Here is a 22937-nt window from a genome sequence, read left to right on the forward strand (position 1 = left end):
GGGAATATCTTCATATAACATCTAGACAGAAGCATTCTCAGAAACTTCTTTGTGATGTGTTTTCTCTACTTACAGAGTTCAACTTTTCTTTTGATACAGATGTTTGGAAACACTCTTTTTGTAGAATCGGCAAGTGGATATTTGGATAACTGTGAAGAGTTCGTTGGAAACGGGAATATCTTCATATAAAATCTAGACAGAAGCATTCTCAAAAGCTTGTTTGTGATGAGTGTCCTCAACTAACGGAGCTCAACCATTCTTTTGATACAGCAGTTTGGAAACACTCTTTTGGTAGAATCTCCAAGTGGATATTTGGATAACTGCGAAAATTTCGTTGGAAGCGGGAATATCTTCATATAAAATCTAGACGGAAGCATTCTCAGAAACTTCTTTGACATGAGTTTCCTCAACTAAAGGAGTTCAACCTTTCTTTTCATACAGCAGTTTGGAAACCCTCTTTTAGAAGAATCTGCAAGTGGATATTTGGATAACAGTGAAGATTTCGTTGGAAACGGGAATATCCTCATATAAAATCTAGACAAAAGCATTCTCAGAAACTTCCTTGTGGTGTGCGTCCTCGACTAACAGAGTTCAACCTTTCTTTAAATAGAGCAGTTTGGAAACTCTCTTTTTGTAGAATCTGTAAGTGGATATTTGGATACCTCTAACGATTTCGTTGGAAACGGGAATATCTTCATCAAAAATCTACACAGAAGCACTGTCAGAAAATGCTTTGTGATATCTGCATTCAAGTCACAGAGCTGAACATTCCCTTTCATAGCCCAGGTTTGAAACACTCTTTCTGTAGTATCTGGAAGTGGACATTTTGAGCGAATTCAGGCCTACGGTGAAAACAGAAATATCTTCCCATAAAAAAGAGACAGAAAGATTCTCAGAAACTTAATCGGGATGTGTGTACTCAGTTACCAGAGTTGAAACTTTCTGTTGATACAGTTGTTTGGAAACACTCTTTTTGTCGAATCTGCAAGGGGATATTTGGATAACTTTGAAGATTTCGTTGGAAACGGGAATATCTTCATATAAAATCTAGACAGAAGCATTCTCAGAAACTTCTTTGTGATGTGTTTTCTCTACTTACAGAGTTCAACCTTTCTTTTGATACAGCAGTTTGGAAACACTCTTTTTGTAGAATCGGCAAGTGGATATTTGGATAACTGTGAAGAGTTCGTTGGAAACGGGAATATCTTCATATAAAATCTAGACAGAAGCATTCCAAAAGCTTGTTTGTGATGAGTGTCCTCAACTAACGGTGTTCAACCATTCTTTTGATACAGCAGTTTGGAAACACTCTTTTGGTAGAATCTGCAAGTGGATATTTGGATAACTATGAAAATTTCGTTGGAAACGGGAATATCTTCATATAAAATCTAGACGGAAGCATTCTCAGAAACTTCTTTGACATGAGTTTCCTCAACTAAAGGAGTTCAACCTTTCTTTTCATACAGCAGTTTGGAAACCCTCTTTTAGAAGAATCTGCAAGTGGATATTTGGATAACAGTGAAGATTTCATTGGAAACGGGAATATCTTTATATAAAATCTAAACAGAAGCATTCTCAGAAACTTCATTGTGATGTGTGTCCTCCACTAACAGAGTTCAAACTTTCTTTTGACACTGTAGTTTGGAAACACTCTTTTTGTAGAATCTGCAAGTGGATATTTCGATAACTGTGAAAATTTCGTTGGAAACGGGAATATCTTCATATAAAATCTAGACAAAAGCATTCTCAGAAACTTCTTTGTGGTGTGCGTCCTCAACTAACAGAGTTCAACCTTTCTTTAAATAGAGCAGTTTGGAAACTCTCTTTTTGTAGAATCTGTAAGTGGATATTTGGATAGCTCTAACGATTTCGTTGGAAACGGGAATATCTTCATCTAAAATCTACACAGAAGCACTGTCAGAAACTGCTTTGTGATATCTGCATTCAAGTCACAGAGCTGAACATTCCCTTTCATAGCCCAGGTTTGAAACACTCTTTCTGTAGTATCTGGAAGTGGACATTTTGAGCGAATTCAGGCCTACGGTGAAAACAGAAATATCTTCCCATAAAAAAGAGACAGAAAGATTCTCAGAAACTTAATCGGGATGTGTGTACTCAGTTACCAGAGTTGAACCTTTCTGTTGATACAGTAGTTTGGAAACACTCTTTTTGTAGAATCTGCAAGTGGATATTTGGATAACTTTGAAGATTTCGTTGGAAACGGGAATATCTTCATATAAAATCTAGACAGAAGCATTCTCAGAAACTTCTTTGTGATGAGTGTCCTCCACTAACAGAGTTCAACCTTTCTTTTGATTGAGCAGTTTGGAATCCCTCTTTTTGTAGAATCTGTAAGTGGATATTTGGATACCTCTAACAATTTCATTGGAAACGGGAATATCTTCATATAAAATCTAGACAGAAGCATTCTCTGAAACTTCTTTGTGATGTGTGTCCTCAACTAACAGAGTTCAACCTTTCTTTTGGTACAGAAGTTTGAAAACCCCCTTTTGGTAGAATCTGCAAGTGGATATTTGGATAACTGTGAAGATTTCATTGGAAACGGGATTATCTTCATGTAAAATCTAGACAGAAGCATTCTCATAAACTTCTTTGTGATGAGTGTCCTCCCCTAACAGAGTTCAACCTTTGTTTTGATTGAGCAGTTTGGAAACACTCTTTTTGTAGAATCTGTAAGTGGATATTTGGATACCTCTAACAATTTCGTTGGAAACGGGAATATCTTCATATAAAATCTAGACAGAAACATTCTCCGAAACTTCTTTGTGATGTGTGTCCTCAACTAACAGAGTCCAACCTTTCTTTTGATACAGCAGTTTGGAAATAATCTTTCTGTAGAATCTGCAAGTGGATATTTGTATAACTGTGAAGATTTCCTTGGAAACGGGAATATCTTCATATAAAATCTAGACAGAAGCATTCTCAGAAACTTCTTTTTGATGTGCGTCCTCAACTAACAGAGTTCAACCATTCTTTTGATACAGCAGTTTGGAAACCCTCTTTTTGTAGAATCTGCAAGTGGATACTTGGATAAATGTGAAGATTTCCCTGGAAACGGGAATATATTCATAGAAAATCTAGACAGAAGCATTTCCAGAAACTTCTTTGCAATGAGTGTCGTCAACTAACAGAGCTCAACCTTTCTTTTCATACAGCAGTTTTGAAACACCCTTTTTGTAGGATCTGCAAGTGGATATTTGGATAACTTTGAAGATTTCGTTGGAAACGGGAATATCTTCATATAAAATCTAGACAGAAGCATTCTCAGAAACTTCTTTGTGATGTGTTTTCTCTACTTGCAGAGTTCAACCTTTCTTTGATAGAGCAGTTTGGAAACACTCTTTTTGTAGAATCGGCAAGTGGATATTTGGATAACTGTGAAGAGTTCGTTGGAAACGGGAATATCTTCATATAAAATCTAGACAGAAGCATTCTCAAAAGCTTGTTTGTGATGAGTGTCCTCAACTAACGGAGCTCAACCATTCTTTTGATACAGCAGTTTGGATACTCTCTTTTTGTAGAATCTGTAAGTGGATATTTGGATACCTCTAAAGATTTCGTTGGAAACGGGAATATCTTCATATAAAACCTAGACAAAAGCATTCTCAGAAACTTCTTTGTGGTGTGCGTCCTCAACTAACAGAGTTCAACCTTTCTTTAAATAGAGCAGTTTGGAAACTCTCTTTTTGTAGAATCTGTAAGTGGATATTTGGATAGCTCTAACGATTTCGTTGGAAACGGGAATATCTTCATCTAAAATCTAGACAGAAACACTGTCAGAAACTGCTTTGTGATATCTGCATTCAAGTCACAAAGCTGAACATTCCCTTTCATAGACCATGTTTGAAACAGACTTTTTGTAGTATCTGGAAGTGGACATTTTGAGCGAATTCAGGCCTACGGTGAAAACAGAAATATCTTCCCATAAAAAAGAGACAGAAAGATTCTCAGAAACTTAATCGGGATGTGTGTACTCGGTTTCCAGAGTTGAACCTTTCTGTTGATACAGTAGTTTGGAAACACTCTTTTTGATGAATCTGCAGGTGGATATTTGGATAACTATGAAGATTTCGTTGGAAACGGGAATATCTTCCTATAAAATCTAGACAGAAGCATTCTCAGAAACATCTTTTTGATGTGTGTCTTCAACTAAACGAGTTCCACCTTTCTTTTGATAGAGCAGTTTGGAAACACTCTTTTTGTAGAATCTGTAAGTGGATATTTGGATACCTCTAACAATTTCATTGGAAACGGGAATATCTTCATATAAAATCTAGACAGAAGCATTCTCAAAAACTTGTTTGTGATGTGTGTCCTCAACTAAGAGAGTTCAACCTTTCTTTTGATACAGAAGTTTGAAAACCCCCTTTCGGTAGAATTTGCAAGTGGATATTTGGATAACTGTGAAGATTTCGTTGGAAACGGGAGTATCTTCATGTAAAATCTAGACAGAAGCATTCTCATAAACTTCTTTGTGATGAGTGTCCTCCACTAACAGAGTTCAACCTTTCTTTTGATTGAGCAGTTTGGAAACACTCTTTTTGTAGAATCTGTAAGTGGATATTTGGATACCTCTAACAATTTCGTTGGAAACGGGAATATCTTCATATAAAATCTAGACAGAAACATTCTTCGAAAATTCTTTGTGATGTGTGTCCTCAACTAACAGATTCCTACCTTTCTTTTGATACAGCAGTTTCGAAACAATCTTTCTGTAGAATCTGCAAGTGGATATTTGGATAACTGTGAAGATTTTGTTGGAAACGGGAATCTCTTCATATAAAATCTAGACAGAAGCATTCTCAGAAACTTCTTTTTGATGTGTGTCCTCAACTAACAGAGTTCAACCATTCTTTTGATACAGCACTTTGGAAACCCTCTTTTTGTAGAATGTGCAAATGGATACTTGGATAAATGTGAAGATTTTCCTGGAAACGGGAATATCTTCATATAAAATCTAGACAGAAGCATTTCCAGAAACTTCTTTGTGATGTGTTTTCTCTACTTACAGAGTTCAACCTTTCTTTTGATACAGCAGTTTGGAAACACTCTTTTTGTAGAATCGGCAAGTGGATATTTGGATAACTGTGAAGAGTTCGTTGGAAACGGGAATATCTTCATATAAAATCTAGACAGAAGCATTCTCAAAAGCTTGTTTGTGATGAGTGTCCTCAACTAACGGAGCTCAACCATTCTTTTGATACAGCAGTTTGGATACTCTCTTTTTGTAGAATCTGTAAGTGGATATTTGGATACCTCTAAAGATTTCGTTGGAAACGGGAATATCTTCATATAAAACCTAGACAAAAGCATTCTCAGAAACTTCTTTGTGGTGTGCGTCCTCAACTAACAGAGTTCAACCTTTCTTTAAATAGAGCAGTTTGGAAACTCTCTTTTTGTAGAATCTGTAAGTGGATATTTGGATAGCTCTAACGATTTCGTTGGAAACGGGAATATCTTCATCTAAAATCTAGACAGAAACACTGTCAGAAACTGCTTTGTGATATCTGCATTCAAGTCACAAAGCTGAACATTCCCTTTCATAGACCATGTTTGAAACAGACTTTTTGTAGTATCTGGAAGTGGACATTTTGAGCGAATTCAGGCCTACGGTGAAAACAGAAATATCTTCCCATAAAAAAGAGACAGAAAGATTCTCAGAAACTTAATCGGGATGTGTGTACTCGGTTTCCAGAGTTGAACCTTTCTGTTGATACAGTAGTTTGGAAACACTCTTTTTGATGAATCTGCAGGTGGATATTTGGATAACTATGAAGATTTCGTTGGAAACGGGAATATCTTCCTATAAAATCTAGACAGAAGCATTCTCAGAAACATCTTTTTGATGTGTGTCTTCAACTAAACGAGTTCCACCTTTCTTTTGATAGAGCAGTTTGGAAACACTCTTTTTGTAGAATCTGTAAGTGGATATTTGGATACCTCTAACAATTTCATTGGAAACGGGAATATCTTCATATAAAATCTAGACAGAAGCATTCTCAAAAACTTCTTTGTGATGTGTGTCCTCAACTAAGAGAGTTCAACCTTTCTTTTGATACAGAAGTTTGAAAACCCCCTTTCGGTAGAATTTGCAAGTGGATATTTGGATAACTGTGAAGATTTCGTTGGAAACGGGAGTATCTTCATGTAAAATCTAGACAGAAGCATTCTCATAAACTTCTTTGTGATGAGTGTCCTCCACTAACAGAGTTCAACCTTTCTTTTGATTGAGCAGTTTGGAAACACTCTTTTTGTAGAATCTGTAAGTGGATATTTGGATACCTCTAACAATTTCGTTGGAAACGGGAATATCTTCATATAAAATCTAGACAGAAACATTCTTCGAAAATTCTTTGTGATGTGTGTCCTCAACTAACAGATTCCTACCTTTCTTTTGATACAGCAGTTTCGAAACAATCTTTCTGTAGAATCTGCAAGTGGATATTTGGATAACTGTGAAGATTTTGTTGGAAACGGGAATCTCTTCATATAAAATCTAGACAGAAGCATTCTCAGAAACTTCTTTTTGATGTGTGTCCTCAACTAACAGAGTTCAACCATTCTTTTGATACAGCACTTTGGAAACCCTCTTTTTGTAGAATGTGCAAATGGATACTTGGATAAATGTGAAGATTTTCCTGGAAACGGGAATATCTTCATATAAAATCTAGACAGAAGCATTAACAGAAACTTCTTTGCAATGAGTGTCCTCAACTAGCAGAGTTCAAGCTTTCTTTTCATACAGCAGTTTTGAAACACTCTTTTTGTAGGATCTGCAAGTGGATATTTGGATAACTGTGAAGATTTCGTTGGAAACGGGAATATCTTCATATAAAATCTAGACAGAAGCATTCTCAGAAACTTCTTTGTGGTGTGCGTCCTCAACTAACAGAGTTCAACCTTTCTTTAAATAGAGCAGTTTGGAAACTCTCTTTTGTAGAATCTTTAAGTGGATATTTGGATAGCTCTAACGATTTTGTTGGAAACGGGAATATCTTCACCTAAAACCTACACAGAAGCACTGTCAGAAACTGCTTTGTGATATCTGCATTCATGTCACAGAGCTGAACATTCCCTTTCATAGACCAGGTTTGAAACACTCTTTCTGTAGTATCTGGAAGTGGACATTTTGAGCGAATTCAGGCCTACGGTGAAAACAGAAATATCTTCCCATAAAAAAAAGACAGAAAGATTCTCAGAAACTTAATCAGGATGTGTGTACTCAGTTTCCAGAGTTGAACCATTCTGTTGATACAGTAGTTTGGAAACACTCTTTTTGTAGAATCTGCAGGTGGATATTTGGATAACTGTGAAGATTTCGTTGGAAACGGGAATATCCTCATATGAAATCTACACAGAAGCATTCTCAGAAGCTTCTTTGTGATGAGTGTCCTCCACTAACAGAATTCAACCATTCTTTTGATTGAGCAGTTTGGAATCACTCTTTTTGTAGAATCTGTAAGTGGATATTTGGATACCTCTAAAGATTTCGTTGGAAACGGGAATATCTTCATATAAAATCTAGACAGAAGCATTCTCAGAAACTTCTTTGTGATGTGTTTTCTCTACTTACAGTGTTCAACCTTTCTTTTGATACAGCAGTTTGGAAACACTCTTTTTGTAGAATCGGCAAGTGGATATTTGGATAACTGTGAAGAGTTCGTTGGAAACGGGAATATCTTCATATAAAATCTAGACAGAAGCATTCTCAAAAGCTTGTTTGTGATGAGTGTCCTCAACTAACGGAGCTCAACCATTCTTTTGATACTGCAGTCTGGAAACACTCTTTTGGTAGAATCTGCAAGTGGATATTTGGATAACTGTGAAAATTTCTTTGGAAACGGGAATATCTTCGTATAAAATCTAGACGGAAGCATTCTCAGAAACTTCTTTGACATGAGTTTCCTCAACTAAAGGAGTCCAACCTTTCTTTTCATGCAGCAGTTTGGAAACCCTCTTTTAGAAGAATCTGCAAGTGGATATTTGGATAACAGTGAAGATTTTGTTGGAAACGGGAATATCTTCATATAAAATCTAAACAGAAGCATTCTCAGAAACTTCATTGTGATGTGTGTCTTCCACTAACAGAGTTCAAACTTTCTTTTGACACTGTAGTTTGGAAACACTCTTTTTGTAGAATCTGCAAGTGGATATTTGGAAAACTGTGAAGATTTCGTTGGAAATGGGAATATCTTCAAATAAAATCTAGACAGAAGCATTCTCAGAAACATCTTTTTGATGTGTCTTCAACTAACCGAGTTCCACCTTTCTTTTGATAGAGCAGTTTGGAAACATTCTTTTTGTAGAATCTGTAAGTGGATATTTGGATACCTCTAACAATTTCATTGGAAACGGGAATATCTTCATATAAAATCTAGACAGAAGCATTCTCCGAAACTTCTTTGTGATGTGTGTCCTCAACTAACAGAGTTCCATCTTTCTTTTGATACAGAAGTTTGAAAACCCCCTTTTGGTAGAATCTGCAAGTGGATATTTGGATAACTGTGAAGATTTCGTTGGAAACGGGAATATCTTCATATAAAATCTAGACAGAAGCATTCTCAGAAGCTTCTTTGTGAGGAGTGTCCTCAACTAACAGAGTTCAACCATTCTTTTGATACAGCAGTTTGGATACTCTCTTTTTGTAGAATCTGTAAGTGGATATTTGGATACCTCTAAAGATTTCATTGGAAACGGGAATATCTTCATATAAAATCCAGACAAAAGCATTCTCAGAAACTTCTTTGTGGTGTGCGTCCTCAACTAACAGAGTTCAACCTTTCTTTAAATAGAGCAGTTTGGAAACTCTCTTTTTGTAGAATCTGTAAGTGGATATAGGGATACCTCTAACGATTTCATTGGAAACGGGAATATCTTCATCGAAAATCTACACAGAAGCACTTTCAGAAACTGCTTTGTGATATCTGCATTCAAGTCACAGAGCTGAACATTCCCTTTCATAGCCCAGGTATGAAACACTCTTTCTGTAGTATCTGGAAGTGGACATTTTGAGCGAATTCAGGCCTACGGTGAAAACAGAAATATCTTCCCATAAAAAAGAGACAGAAAGATTCTCAGAAACTTAATCGGGATGTGTGTACTCAGTTTCCAGAGTTGAACTTTCTGTTGATACAGTAGTTGGGAAACACTCTTTTTGTAGAATCTGCAAGTGGATATTTGGGTAACTTTGAAGATTTTGTTGGAAACGGGAATATCTTCATATAAAATCTAGACAAAAGCATTCACAGAAACTTCTTTGTGATGTGTTTTCTCTACTTACAGAGTTCCACATTTCTTTTGATACAGCAGTTTGGAAACACTCTTTTTGTAGAATCGGCAAATGGATATTAGGATAACTGTGAAGAGTTCGTTGGAGACGGGAATATCTTCATATAAAATCTAGACAGAAGCATTCTCAAAAGCTTGTTTGTGATGAGTGTCCTCAACTAACGGAGCTCAACCATTCTTTTGATACAGCAGTTTGGAAACTCTCTTTTCGTAGAATCCGCAAGGGGATATTTGGATAACTGTGAAAATTTCGTTGGAAACGGGAATATCTTCGTATAAAATCTAGACGGAAGCATTCTCAGAAACTTCTTTGACATGAGTTTCCTCAACTAAAGGAGTTCAACCTTTCTTTTCATACAGCAGTTTGGAAACCCTCTTTTAGAGGCATCTGCAAGTGGATATTTGGATAACAGTGAAGATTTCATTGGAAACGGGAATATCTTCATATAAAATCTAAACAGAAGCATTCTCAGAAACTTCATTGTGATGTATTTCCTCCACTAACAGAGTTCAAACTTTCTTTTGACACTGTAGTTTGGAAACACTCTTTTTGTAGAATCTGCAAGTGGATATTTGGATAACTGTGAAGATTTCGTTGGAAACCGGAATATCTTCATATAAAATCTAAACAGAAGCATTCTCAGAAACTTCATTGTGATGTGTGTCCTCCACTAACAGAGTTCAAACTTCCTTTTGACACTGTAGTTTGGAAACACTCTTTTTGTAGAATCTGCAAGTGGATATTTCGATAACTGTGAAAATTTCTTTGGAAAGGGGAATATCTTCAAATAAAATCTAGACAGAAGCATTCTCAGAAACATCTTTTCGATGTGTGTCTTCAACTAACCGAGTTCCACCTTTCTTTTGACAGAGCAGTTTGGAAACACACTTTTTGTAGAATCTGTAAGTGGATATTTGGATACCTCTAACAATTTCATTGGAAACGGGAATATCTTCATATAAAATCTAGACAGAAGCACTCTCCGAAACTTCTTTGTGATGTGTGTCCTTAACTAACAGAGTTCAACCTTTCTTTTGATACAGAAGTTTGGATACTCCCTTTTTGTAGAATCTGTAGGTGTATATTTGGATACCTCTAAAGATTTCGTTGGAAACGAGAATATCTTCATATAAAATCTAGACAAAAGCATTCTCAGAAACTTCTTTGTGGTGTGCGTCCTCAACTAACAGAGTTCAACCTTTCTTTAAATAGAGCAGTTTGGAAACTCTCTTTTTGTAGAATCTGTAAGTGGATATTTGGATAGCTCTAAGGATTTCTTTGGAAACGGGAATATCTTCATCTAAAATCTACACAGAAGCACTGTCAGAAACTGCTTTGTGATATCTGCATTCAAGTCACAGAGCTGAACATTCCCTTTCATAGCCCAGGTTTGAAACACTCTTTCTGTAGTATCTGGAAGTGGACATTTTGAGCGAATTCAGGCCTACGGTGAAAACAGAAATATCTTCCCATAAAAAAGAGACGGAAAGATTCTCAGAAACTTAATCAGGATGTGTGTACTCAGTTACCAGAGTTGAACCTTTCTGTTGATACAGTAGTTGGGAAACACTCTTTTTGTAGAATCTGCAAGTGGATGTTTGTATAACTTTGAAGATTTCGTTGGAAACGGGAATATCTTCATATAAAATCTAGACAGAAGCATTCTCAGAAACTTCTTTGTGATGTGTTTTCTCTACTTACAGAGTTCAACCTTTCTTTTGATACAGCAGTTTGGAAACACTCTTTTTGTAGAATCGGCAAGTGGATATTTGGATAACTGTGAAGAGTTCGTTAGAAACGGGAATATCTTCATATAAAATCTAGACAGAAGCATTCTCAAAAGCTTGTTTGTGATGAGTGTCCTCAACTAACGGAGCTCAACCATTCTTTTGAATCAGCAGTTTGGAAACACTCTTTTGGTAGAATCTGCAAGTGGATATTTGGATAACTGTGAAAATTTCGTTGGAAACGCGAATATCTTCATATAAAATCTAGACGGAAGCATTCTCAGAAACTTCTTTGACATGAGTTTCCTCAACCAAAGGAGTTCAACCTTTCTTTTCATACAGCAGTTTGGAAACCCTCTTTTAGAAGGATCTGCAAGTGGATATTTGGATAACAGTGAAGATTTCGTTGGAAACGGGAATATCTTCATATAAAATCTAAACAGAAGCATTCTCAGAAACTTCATTGTGATGTGTGTCCTCCACTAACAGAGTTCAAACTTTCTTTTGACACTGTAGTTTGGAAACACTCTTTTTGTAGAATCTGCAAGTGGATATTTCGATAACTGTGAAGATTTCGTTGGAAATGGGAATATCTTCAAATAAAATCTAGACAGAAGCATTCTCAGAAACATCTTTTCGATGTGTGTCTTCAACTAACCGAGTTCCACCTTTCTTTTGACAGAGCAGTTTGGAAACACACTTTTTGTAGAATCTGTAAGTGGATATTTGGATACCTCTAACAATTTCATTGGAAACGGGAATATCTTCATATAAAATCTAGACAGAAGCATTCTCCGAAACTTCTTTGTGATGTGTGTCCTCAACTAACAGAGTTCAACCTTTCTTTTGATACAGAAGTTTGAAAACCCCTTTTGGTAGAATCTGCAAGTGGATATTTGGATAACTGTGAAGATTTCATTGGAAACGGGAATATCTTCATATAAAATCTAGACAGAAGCATTCTCAGAAGCTTCTTTGTGATGAGTGTCCTCAACTAACAGAGTTCAACCATTGTTTTGATACAGCAGTTTGGATACTCTCTTTTTGTAGAATCTGTAAGTGGATATTTGGATAGCTCTAACGATTTCGTTGGAAACGGGAATATCTTCATCTAAAATCTACACAGAAGCACTGTCAGAAACTGCTTTGTGATATCTGCATTCAAGTCACAGAGCTGAACATTCCCTTTCATAGCCCAGGTTTGAAACACTCTTTCTGTAGTATCTGGAAGTGGACATTTTGAGCGAATTCAGGCCTACGGTGAAAACAGAAATATCTTCCCATAAAAAAGAGACAGAAAGATTCTCAGAAACTTAATCGGGATGTGTGTACTCAGTTACCAGAGGTGAACCTTTCTGTAGATACAGTAGTTGGGAAACACTCTTTTTGTAGAATCTGCAAGTGGATATTTGGATAACTTCGAAGATTTCGTTGGAAACGGGAATATCTTCATATAAAATCTAGACAGAAGCATTCTCCGAAACTTCTTTGTGATGTGTGTACTCAACTAACAGAGTTCAACCTTTCTTTTGATACAGAAGTTTGAAAACCCCCTTTTGGTAGAATCTGCAAGTGGATATTTGGATAACTGTGAAGATTTCGTTGGAAACGGGAATATCTTCATATAAAATCTAGACAGAAGCATTCTCAGAGCTTCTTTGTGATGAGTGTCCTCAACTAACAGAGTTCAACCATAGTTTTGATACAGCAGTTTGGATACTCTCTTTTTGTAGAATCTGTAAGTGGATATTTGGATACCTCTAAAGATTTCGTTGGAAACGGGAATATCTTCATATAAAATCTAGACAAAAGCATTCTCAGAAACTTCCTTGTGGTGTGCGTCCTCAACTAACAGAGTTCAACCTTTCTTTAAATAGAGCAGTTTGGAAACTCTCTTTTTGTAGAATCTGTAAGTGGATATTTGGATAGCTCTAAGGATTTCGTTGGAAACGGGAATATCTTCATCTAAAATCTACACAGAAGCACTGTCAGAAAATGCTTTGTGATATCTGCATTCAAGTCACAGAGCTGAACATTCCCTTTCATAGCCCAGGTTTGAAACACACTTTCTGTAGTATCTGGAAGTGGACATTTTGAGCGAATTCAGGCCTACGGTGAAAACAGAAATATCTTCCCATAAAAAAGAGACAGAAAGATTCTCAGAAACTTAATCGGGATGTGTGTACTCAGTTACCAGAGTTGAACCTTTCTGTTGATACAGTAGTTGGGAAACACTCTTTTTGTAGAATCTGCAAGTGGATATTTGGATAACTTTGAAGATTTCGTTGGAAACGGGAATATCTTCATATAACATCTAGACAGAAGCATTCTCAGAAACTTCTTTGTGATGTGTTTTCTCTACTTACAGAGTTCAACTTTTCTTTTGATACAGATGTTTGGAAACACTCTTTTTGTAGAATCGGCAAGTGGATATTTGGATAACTGTGAAGAGTTCGTTGGAAACGGGAATATCTTCATATAAAATCTAGACAGAAGCATTCTCAAAAGCTTGTTTGTGATGAGTGTCCTCAACTAACGGAGCTCAACCATTCTTTTGATACAGCAGTTTGGAAACACTCTTTTGGTAGAATCTCCAAGTGGATATTTGGATAACTGCGAAAATTTCGTTGGAAACGGGAATATCTTCATATAAAATCTAGACGGAAGCACTCTCAGAAACTTCTTTGACATGAGTTTCCTCAACTAAAGGAGTTCAACCTTTCTTTTCATACAGCAGTTTGGAAACCCTCTTTTAGAAGAATCTGCAAGTGGATATTTGGATAACAGTGAAGATTTCGTTGGAAACGGGAATATCCTCATATAAAATCTAGACAAAAGCATTCTCAGAAACTTCCTTGTGGTGTGCGTCCTCGACTAACAGAGTTCAACCTTTCTTTAAATAGAGCAGTTTGGAAACTCTCTTTTTGTAGAATATGTAAGTGGATATTTGGATACCTCTAACGATTTCGTTGGAAACGGGAATATCTTCATCAAAAATCTACACAGAAGCACTGTCAGAAACTGCTTTGTGATATCTGCATTCAAGTCACAGAGCTGAACATTCCCTTTCATAGCCCAGGTTTGAAACACTCTTTCTGTAGTATCTGGAAGTGGACATTTTGAGCGAATTCAGGCCTACGGTGAAAACAGAAATATCTTCCCATAAAAAAGAGACAGAAAGATTCTCAGAAACTTAATCGGGATGTGTGTACTCAGTTACCAGAGTTGAAACTTTCTGTTGATACAGTTGTTTGGAAACACTCTTTTTGTCGAATCTGCAAGTGGATATTTGGATAACTTTGAAGATTTCGTTGGAAACGGGAATATCTTCATATAAAATCTAGACAGAAGCATTCTCAGAAACTTCTTTGTGATGTGTTTTCTCTACTTACAGAGTTCAACCTTTCTTTTGATACAGCAGTTTGGAAACACTCTTTTTGTAGAATCGGCAAGTGGATATTTGGATAACTGTGAAGAGTTCGTTGGAAACGGGAATATCTTCATATAAAATCTAGACAGAAGCATTCCAAAAGCTTGTTTGTGATGAGTGTCCTCAACTAACGGTGCTCAACCATTCTTTTGATACAGCAGTTTGGAAACACTCTTTTGGTAGAATCTGCAAGTGGATATTTGGATAACTATGAAAATTTCGTTGGAAACGGGAATATCTTCATATAAAATCTAGACGGAAGCATTCTCAGAAACTTCTTTGACATGAGTTTCCTCAACTAAAGGAGTTCAACCTTTCTTTTCATACAGCAGTTTGGAAACCCTCTTTTAGAAGAATCTGCAAGTGGATATTTGGATAACAGTGAAGATTTCATTGGAAACGGGAATATCTTTATATAAAATCTAAACAGAAGCATTCTCAGAAACTTCATTGTGATGTGTGTCCTCCACTAACAGAGTTCAAACTTTCTTTTGACACTGTAGTTTGGAAACACTCTTTTTGTAGAATCTGCAAGTGGATATTTCGATAACTGTGAAAATTTCGTTGGAAACGGGAATATCTTCATATAAAATCTAGACAAAAGCATTCTCAGAAACTTCTTTGTGGTGTGCGTCCTCAACTAACAGAGTTCAACCTTTCTTTAAATAGAGCAGTTTGGAAACTCTCTTTTTGTAGAATCTGTAAGTGGATATTTGGATAGCTCTAACGATTTCGTTGGAAACGGGAATATCTTCATCTAAAATCTACACAGAAGCACTGTCAGAAACTGCTTTGTGATATCTGCATTCAAGTCACAGAGCTGAACATTCCCTTTCATAGCCCAGGTTTGAAACACTCTTTCTGTAGTATCTGGAAGTGGACATTTTGAGCGAATTCAGGCCTACGGTGAAAACAGAAATATCTTCCCATAAAAAAGAGACAGAAAGATTCTCAGAAACTTAATCGGGATGTGTGTACTCAGTTACCAGAGTTGAACCTTTCTGTTGTTACAGTAGTTTGGAAACACTCTTTTTGTAGAATCTGCAAGTGGATATTTGGATAACTTTGAAGATTTCGTTGGAAACGGGAATATCTTCATATAAAATCTAGACAGAAGCATTCTCAGAAACTTCTTTGTGATATGTTTTCTCTACTTACAGAGTTCAACCTTTCTTTTGATACAGCAGTTTGGAAACACTCTTTTTGTAGAATCGGCAAGTGGATATTTGGATAACTGTGAAGAGTTCGTTAGAAACGGGAATATCTTCATATAAAATCTAGACAGAAGCATTCTCAAAAGCTTGTTTGTGATGAGTGTCCTCAACTAACGGAGCTCAACCATTCTTTTGATACAGCAGTTTGGAAACACTCTTTTGGTAGAATCTGCAAGTGGATATTTGGATAACTGTGAAAATTTCGTTGGAAACGGGAATATCTTCATATAAAATCTAGACGGAAGCATTCTCAGAAACTTCTTTGACATGAGTTTCCTCAACCAAAGGAGTTCAACCTTTCTTTTCATACAGCAGTTTGGAAACCCTCTTTTAGAAGAATCTGCAAGTGGATATTTGGATAACAGTGAAGATTTCGTTGGAAACGGGAATATCTTCATATAAAATCTAAACAGAAGCATTCTCAGAAACTTCATTGTGATGTGTGTCCTCCACTAACAGAGTTCAAACTTTCTTTTGACACTGTAGTTTGGAAACACTCTTTTTGTAGAATCTGCAAGTGGATATTTGGATAACTGTGAAGATTTCGTTGGAAATGGGAATATCTTCAAATAAAATCTAGACAGAAGCATTCTCAGAAACATCTTTTCGATGTGTGTCTTCAACTAACCGATTTCCACCTTTCTTTTGACAGAGCAGTTTGGAAACACACTTTTTGTAGAATCTGTAAGTGGATATTTGGATACCCCTAACAATTTCATTGGAAACGGGAATATCTTCATATAAAATCTAGACGGAAGCATTCTCCGAAACTTCTTTGTGATGTGTGTCCTCAACTAACAGAGTTCAACCTTTCTTTTGATACAGAAGTTTGAAAACCCCCTTTTGGTAGAATCTGCAAGTGGATATTTGGATAACTGTGAAGATTTCGTTGGAAACGGGAATATCTTCATATAAAATCTAGACAGAAGCATTCTCAGAAGCTTCTTTATGATGAGTGTCCTCAACTAACAGAGTTCAACCATAGTTTTGATACAGCAGTTTGGAAACTCTCTTTTTGTAGAATCTGTAAGTGGATATTTGGATAGCTCTAAGGATTTCGTTGGAAACGGGAATATCTTCATCTAAAATCCACACAGAAGCACTGTCAGAAACTGCTTTGTGATATCTGCATTCAAGTCACAGAGCTGAACATTCCCTTTCATAGCCCAGGTTTGAAACACACTTTCTGTAGTATCTGGAAGTGGACATTTTGAGCGAATTCAGGCCTACGGTGAAAACAGAAATATCTTCCCATAAAAAAGAGACAGAAAGATTCTCAGAAACTTAATCGGGATGTGTGTACTCAGTTACCAGAGTTGAACCTTTCTGTTGATACAGCAGTTTGGAAACACTCTTTTTGTAGAATCGGCAAGTGGATATTTGGATAACTGTGAAGATTTCGTTGGAAACGGGAATATCTTCATATAAAATCTAGACAGAAGCATTCTCAAAAGCTTGTTTGTGATGAGTGTCCTCAACTAACGGAGCTCAACCATTCTTTTGATACAGCAGTTTGGAAACACTCTTTTGGTAGAATCTCCAAGTGGATATTTGGATAACTGCGAAAATTTCGTTGGAAACGGGAATATCTTCATATAAAATCTAGACAAAAGCATTCTCAGAAACTTCTTTGTGGTGTGCGTCCTCAACTAACAGAGTTCAACCTTTCTTTAAAGAGAGCAGTTTGGAAACTCTCTTTTTGTAGAATCTGTAAGTGGATATTTGGATAGCTCTAACGATTTCGTTGGAAACGGGAATATCTTCATCTTAAATCTACACAGAAGCACTGTCAGAAACTGCTTTGTGATATCTGCATTCAAGTCACAGAGCTGAACATTCCCTTTCATAGCCCAGGTTTGAAACACTCTTTCTGTAGTATCTGGAAGTGGACATTTTGAGCGAATTCAGGCCTACGGTGAAAACAGAAATATCTTCCCATAAAAAAGAGACAGAAAGATTCTCAGAAACTTAATCGGCATGTGTGTACTCAGTTACCAGAGTTGAAACTTTCTGTTGATACAGTTGTTTGGAAACACTCTTTTTGTCGAATCTGCAAGTGGATATTTGGATAACTTTGAAGATTTCGTTGGAAACGGGAATATCTTCATATAAAATCTAGACAGAAGCATTCTCAGAAGCTTCTTTGTGATGAGTGTCCTCAACTAACAGAGTTCAACCATAGTTTTGATACAGCAGTTTGGATACTCTCTTTTTGTAGAATCTGTAAGTGGATATTTGGATACCTCTAAAGATTTCGTTGGAAACGGGAATATCTTCATATAAAATCTAGACAAAAGCATTCTCAGAAACTTCCTTGTGGTGTGCGTCCTCAACTAACAGAGTTCAACCTTTCTTTAAATAGAGCAGTTTGGAAACTCTCTTTTTGTAGAATCTGTAAGTGGATATTTGGATAGCTCTAAGGATTTCGTTGGAAACGGGAATATCTTCATCTAAAATCTACACAGAAGCACTGTCAGAAACTGCTTTGTGATATCTGCATTCAAGTCACAGAGCTGAACATTCCCTTTCATAGCCCAGGTTTGAAACACACTTTCTGTAGTATCTGGAAGTGGACATTTTGAGCGAATTCAGGCCTACGGTGAAAACAGAAATATCTTCCCATAAAAAAGAGACAGAAAGATTCTCAGAAACTTAATCGGGATGTGTGTACTCAGTTACCAGAGTTGAACCTTTCTGTTGATACAGTAGTTGGGAAACACTCTTTTTGTCGAATCTGCAAGTGGATATTTGGATAACTTTGAAGATTTCGTTGGAAACGGGAATATCTTCATATAACATCTAGACAGAAGCATTCTCAGAAACTTCTTTGTGATGTGTTTTCTCTACTTACAGAGTTCAACTTTTCTGTTGATACAGATGTTTGGAAACACTCTTTTTGTAGAATCGGCAAGTGGATATTTGGATAACTGTGAAGAGTTCGTTGGAAACGGGAGTATCTTCATATAAAATCTAGACAGAAGCATTCTCAAAAGCTTGTTTGTGATGAGTGTCCTCAACTAACGGAGCTCAACCATTCTTTTGATACAGCAGTTTGGAAACACTCTTTTGGTAGAATCTCCAAGTGGATATTTGGATAACTGCGAAAATTTCGTTGGAAACGGGAATATCTTCATATAAAATCTAGACGGAAGCATTCTCAGAAACTTCTTTGACATGAGTTTCCTCAACTAAAGGAGTTCAACCTTTCTTTTCATACAGCAGTTTGGAAACCCTCTTTTAGAAGAATCTGCAAGTGGATATTTGGATAACAGTGAAGATTTCGTTGGAAACGGGAATATCTTCATATAAAATCTAAACAGAAGCATTCTCAGAAACTTCATTGTGATGTGTGTCCTCCACTAACAGAGTTCAAACTTTCTTTTGACACTGTAGTTTGGAAACACTCTTTTTGTAGAATCTGCCAGTGGATATTTCGATAACTGTGAAGATTTCGTTGGAAATGGGAATATCTTCAAATAAAATCTAGACAGAAGCATTCTCAGAAACATCCTTTCGATGTGTGTCTTCAACTAACCGAGTTCCACCTTTCTTTTGACAGAGCAGTTTGGAAACACACTTTTTGTAGAATCTGTAAGTGGATATTTGGATACCTCTAACAATTTCATTGGAAACGGGAATATCTTCATATAAAATACAGACAGAAGCATTCTCCGAAACTTCTTTGTGATGTGTGTCCTCAACTAACAGGGTTCAACCTTTCTTTTGATACAGAAGTTTGAAAACCCCCTTTTGGTAGAATCTGCAAGTGGATATTTGGATAACTGTGAAGATTTCGTTGGAAACGGGAATATCTTCATATAAAATCTAGACAGAAGCATTCTCAGAAGCTTCTTTGTGATGAGTGTCCTCAACTAACAGAGTTCAACCATTGTTTTGATACAGCAGTTTGGATACTCTCTTTTTGTAGAATCTGTAAGTGGATATTTGGATACCTCTAAAGATTTCGTTGGAAACGGGAATATCTTCATATAAAATCTAGACAAAAGCATTCTCAGAAACTTCCTTGTGGTGTGCGTCCTCGACTAACAGAGTTCAACCTTTCTTTAAATAGAGCAGTTTGGAAACTCTCTTTTTGTAGAATCTGTAAGTGGATATTTGGATAGCTCTAAGGATTTCGTTGGAAACGGGAATATCTTCATCAAAAATCTACACAGAAGCACTGTCAGAAACTGCTTTGTGATATCTGCATTCAAGTCACAGAGCTGAACATTCCCTTTCATAGCCCAGGTTTGAAACACTCTTTCTGTAGTATCTGGAAGTGGACATTTTGAGCGAATTCAGGCCTACGGTGAAAACAGAAATATCTTCCCATAAAAAAGAGACAGAAAGATTCTCAGAAACTTAATCGGGATGTGTGTACTCAGTTACCAGAGTTGAAACTTTCTGTTGATACAGTTGTTTGGAAACACTCTTTTTGTCGAATCTGCAAGTGGATATTTGGATAACTTTGAAGATTTCGTTGGAAACGGGAATATCTTCATATAACATCTAGACAGAAGCATTCTCAGAAACTTCTTTGTGATGTGTTTTCTCTACTTACAGAGTTCAACCTTTCTTTTGATACAGCAGTTTGGAAACACTCTTTTTGTAGAATCGGCAAGTGGATATTTGGATAACTGTGAAGAGTTCGTTGGAAACGGGAATATCTTCATATAAAATCTAGACAGAAGCATTCCAAAAGCTTGTTTGTGATGAGTGTCCTCAACTAACGGTGCTCAACCATTCTTTTGATACAGCAGTTTGGAAACACTCTTTTGGTAGAATCTGCAAGTGGATATTTGGATAACTATGAAAATTTCGTTGGAAACGGGAATATCTTCATATAAAATCTAGACGGAAGCATTCTCAGAAACTTCTTTGACATGAGTTTCCTCAACTAAAGGAGTTCAACCTTTCTTTTCATACAGCAGTTTGGAAACCCTCTTTTAGAAGAATCTGCAAGTGGATATTTGGATAACAGTGAAGATTTCATTGGAAACGGGAATATCTTTATATAAAATCTAAACAGAAGCATTCTCAGAAACTTCATTGTGATGTGTGTCCTCCACTAACAGAGTTCAAACTTTCTTTTGACACTGTAGTTTGGAAACACTCTTTTTGTAGAATCTGCAAGTGGATATTTCGATAACTGTGAAAATTTCGTTGGAAACGGGAATATCTTCATATAAAATCTAGACAAAAGCATTCTCAGAAACTTCTTTGTGGTGTGCGTCCTCAACTAACAGAGTTCAACCTTTCTTTAAATAGAGCAGTTTGGAAACTCTCTTTTTGTAGAATCTGTAAGTGGATATTTGGATAGCTCTAACGATTTCGTTGGAAACGGGAATATCTTCATCTAAAATCTACACAGAAGCACTGTCAGAAACTGCTTTGTGATATCTGCATTCAAGTCACAGAGCTGAACATTCCCTTTCATAGCCCAGGTTTGAAACACTCTTTCTGTAGTATCTGGAAGTGGACATTTTGAGCGAATTCAGGCCTACGGTGAAAACAGAAATATCTTCCCATAAAAAAGAGACAGAAAGATTCTCAGAAACTTAATCGGGATGTGTGTACTCAGTTACCAGAGTTGAACCTTTCTGTTGATACAGTAGTTTGGAAACACTCTTTTTGTAGAATCTGCAAGTGGATATTTGGATAACTTTGAAGATTTCGTTGGAAACGGGAATATCTTCATATAAAATCTAGACAGAAGCATTCTCAGAAACTTCTTTGTGATATGTTTTCTCTACTTACAGAGTTCAACCTTTCTTTTGATACAGCAGTTTGGAAACACTCTTTTTGTAGAATCGGCAAGTGGATATTTGGATAACTGTGAAGAGTTCGTTAGAAACGGGAATATCTTCATATAAAATCTAGACAGAAGCATTCTCAAAAGCTTGTTTGTGATGAGTGTCCTCAACTAACGGAGCTCAACCATTCTTTTGATACAGCAGTTTGGAAACACTCTTTTGGTAGAATCTGCAAGTGGATATTTGGATAACTGTGAAAATTTCGTTGGAAACGGGAATATCTTCATATAAAATCTAGACGGAAGCATTCTCAGAAACTTCTTTGACATGAGTTTCCTCAACCAAAGGAGTTCAACCTTTCTTTTCATACAGCAGTTTGGAAACCCTCTTTTAGAAGAATCTGCAAGTGGATATTTGGATAACAGTGAAGATTTCGTTGGAAACGGGAATATCTTCATATAAAATCTAAACAGAAGCATTCTCAGAAACTTCATTGTGATGTGTGTCCTCCACTAACAGAGTTCAAACTTTCTTTTGACACTGTAGTTTGGAAACACTCTTTTTGTAGAATCTGCAAGTGGATATTTGGATAACTGTGAAGATTTCGTTGGAAATGGGAATATCTTCAAATAAAATCTAGACAGAAGCATTCTCAGAAACATCTTTTCGATGTGTGTCTTCAAATAACCGATTTCCACCTTTCTTTTGACAGAGCAGTTTGGAAACACACTTTTTGTAGAATCTGTAAGTGGATATTTGGATACCTCTAACAATTTCATTGGAAACGGGAATATCTTCATATAAAATCTAGACGGAGGCATTCTCCGAAATTTCTTTGTGATGTGTGTCCTCAACTAACAGAGTTCAACCTTTCTTTTGATACAGAAGTTTGAAAACCCCCTTTTGGTAGAATCTGCAAGTGGATATTTGGATAACTGTGAAGATTTCGTTGGAAACGGGAATATCTTCATATAAAATCTAGACAGAAGCATTCTCAGAAGCTTCTTTGTGATGAGTGTCCTCAACTAACAGAGTTCAACCATAGTTTTGATACAGAAGTTTGGATACTCTCTTTTTGTAGAATCTGTAAGTGGATATTTGGATACCTCTAAAGATTTCGTTGGAAACGGGAATATCTTCATATAAAATCTAGACAAAAGCATTCTCAGAAACTTCCTTGTGGTGTGCGTCCTCGACTAACAGAGTTCAACCTTTCTTTAAATAGAGCAGTTTGGAAACTCTCTTTTTGTAGAATCTGTAAGTGGATATTTGGATAGCTCTAAGGATTTCGTTGGAAACGGGAATATCTTCATCAAAAATCTACACAGAAGCACTGTCAGAAACTGCTTTGTGATATCTGCATTCAAGTCACAGAGCTGAACATTCCCTTTCATAGCCCAGGTTTGAAACACTCTTTCTGTAGTATCTGGAAGTGGACATTTTGAGCGAATTCAGGCCTACGGTGAAAACAGAAATATCTTCCCATAAAAAAGAGACAGAAAG

Source organism: Gorilla gorilla, chromosome 15, assembly GCF_029281585.2.
Source record: "Gorilla gorilla gorilla isolate KB3781 chromosome 15, NHGRI_mGorGor1-v2.1_pri, whole genome shotgun sequence".
NCBI classification, from domain to species: Eukaryota; Metazoa; Chordata; class Mammalia; order Primates; family Hominidae; genus Gorilla; species Gorilla gorilla.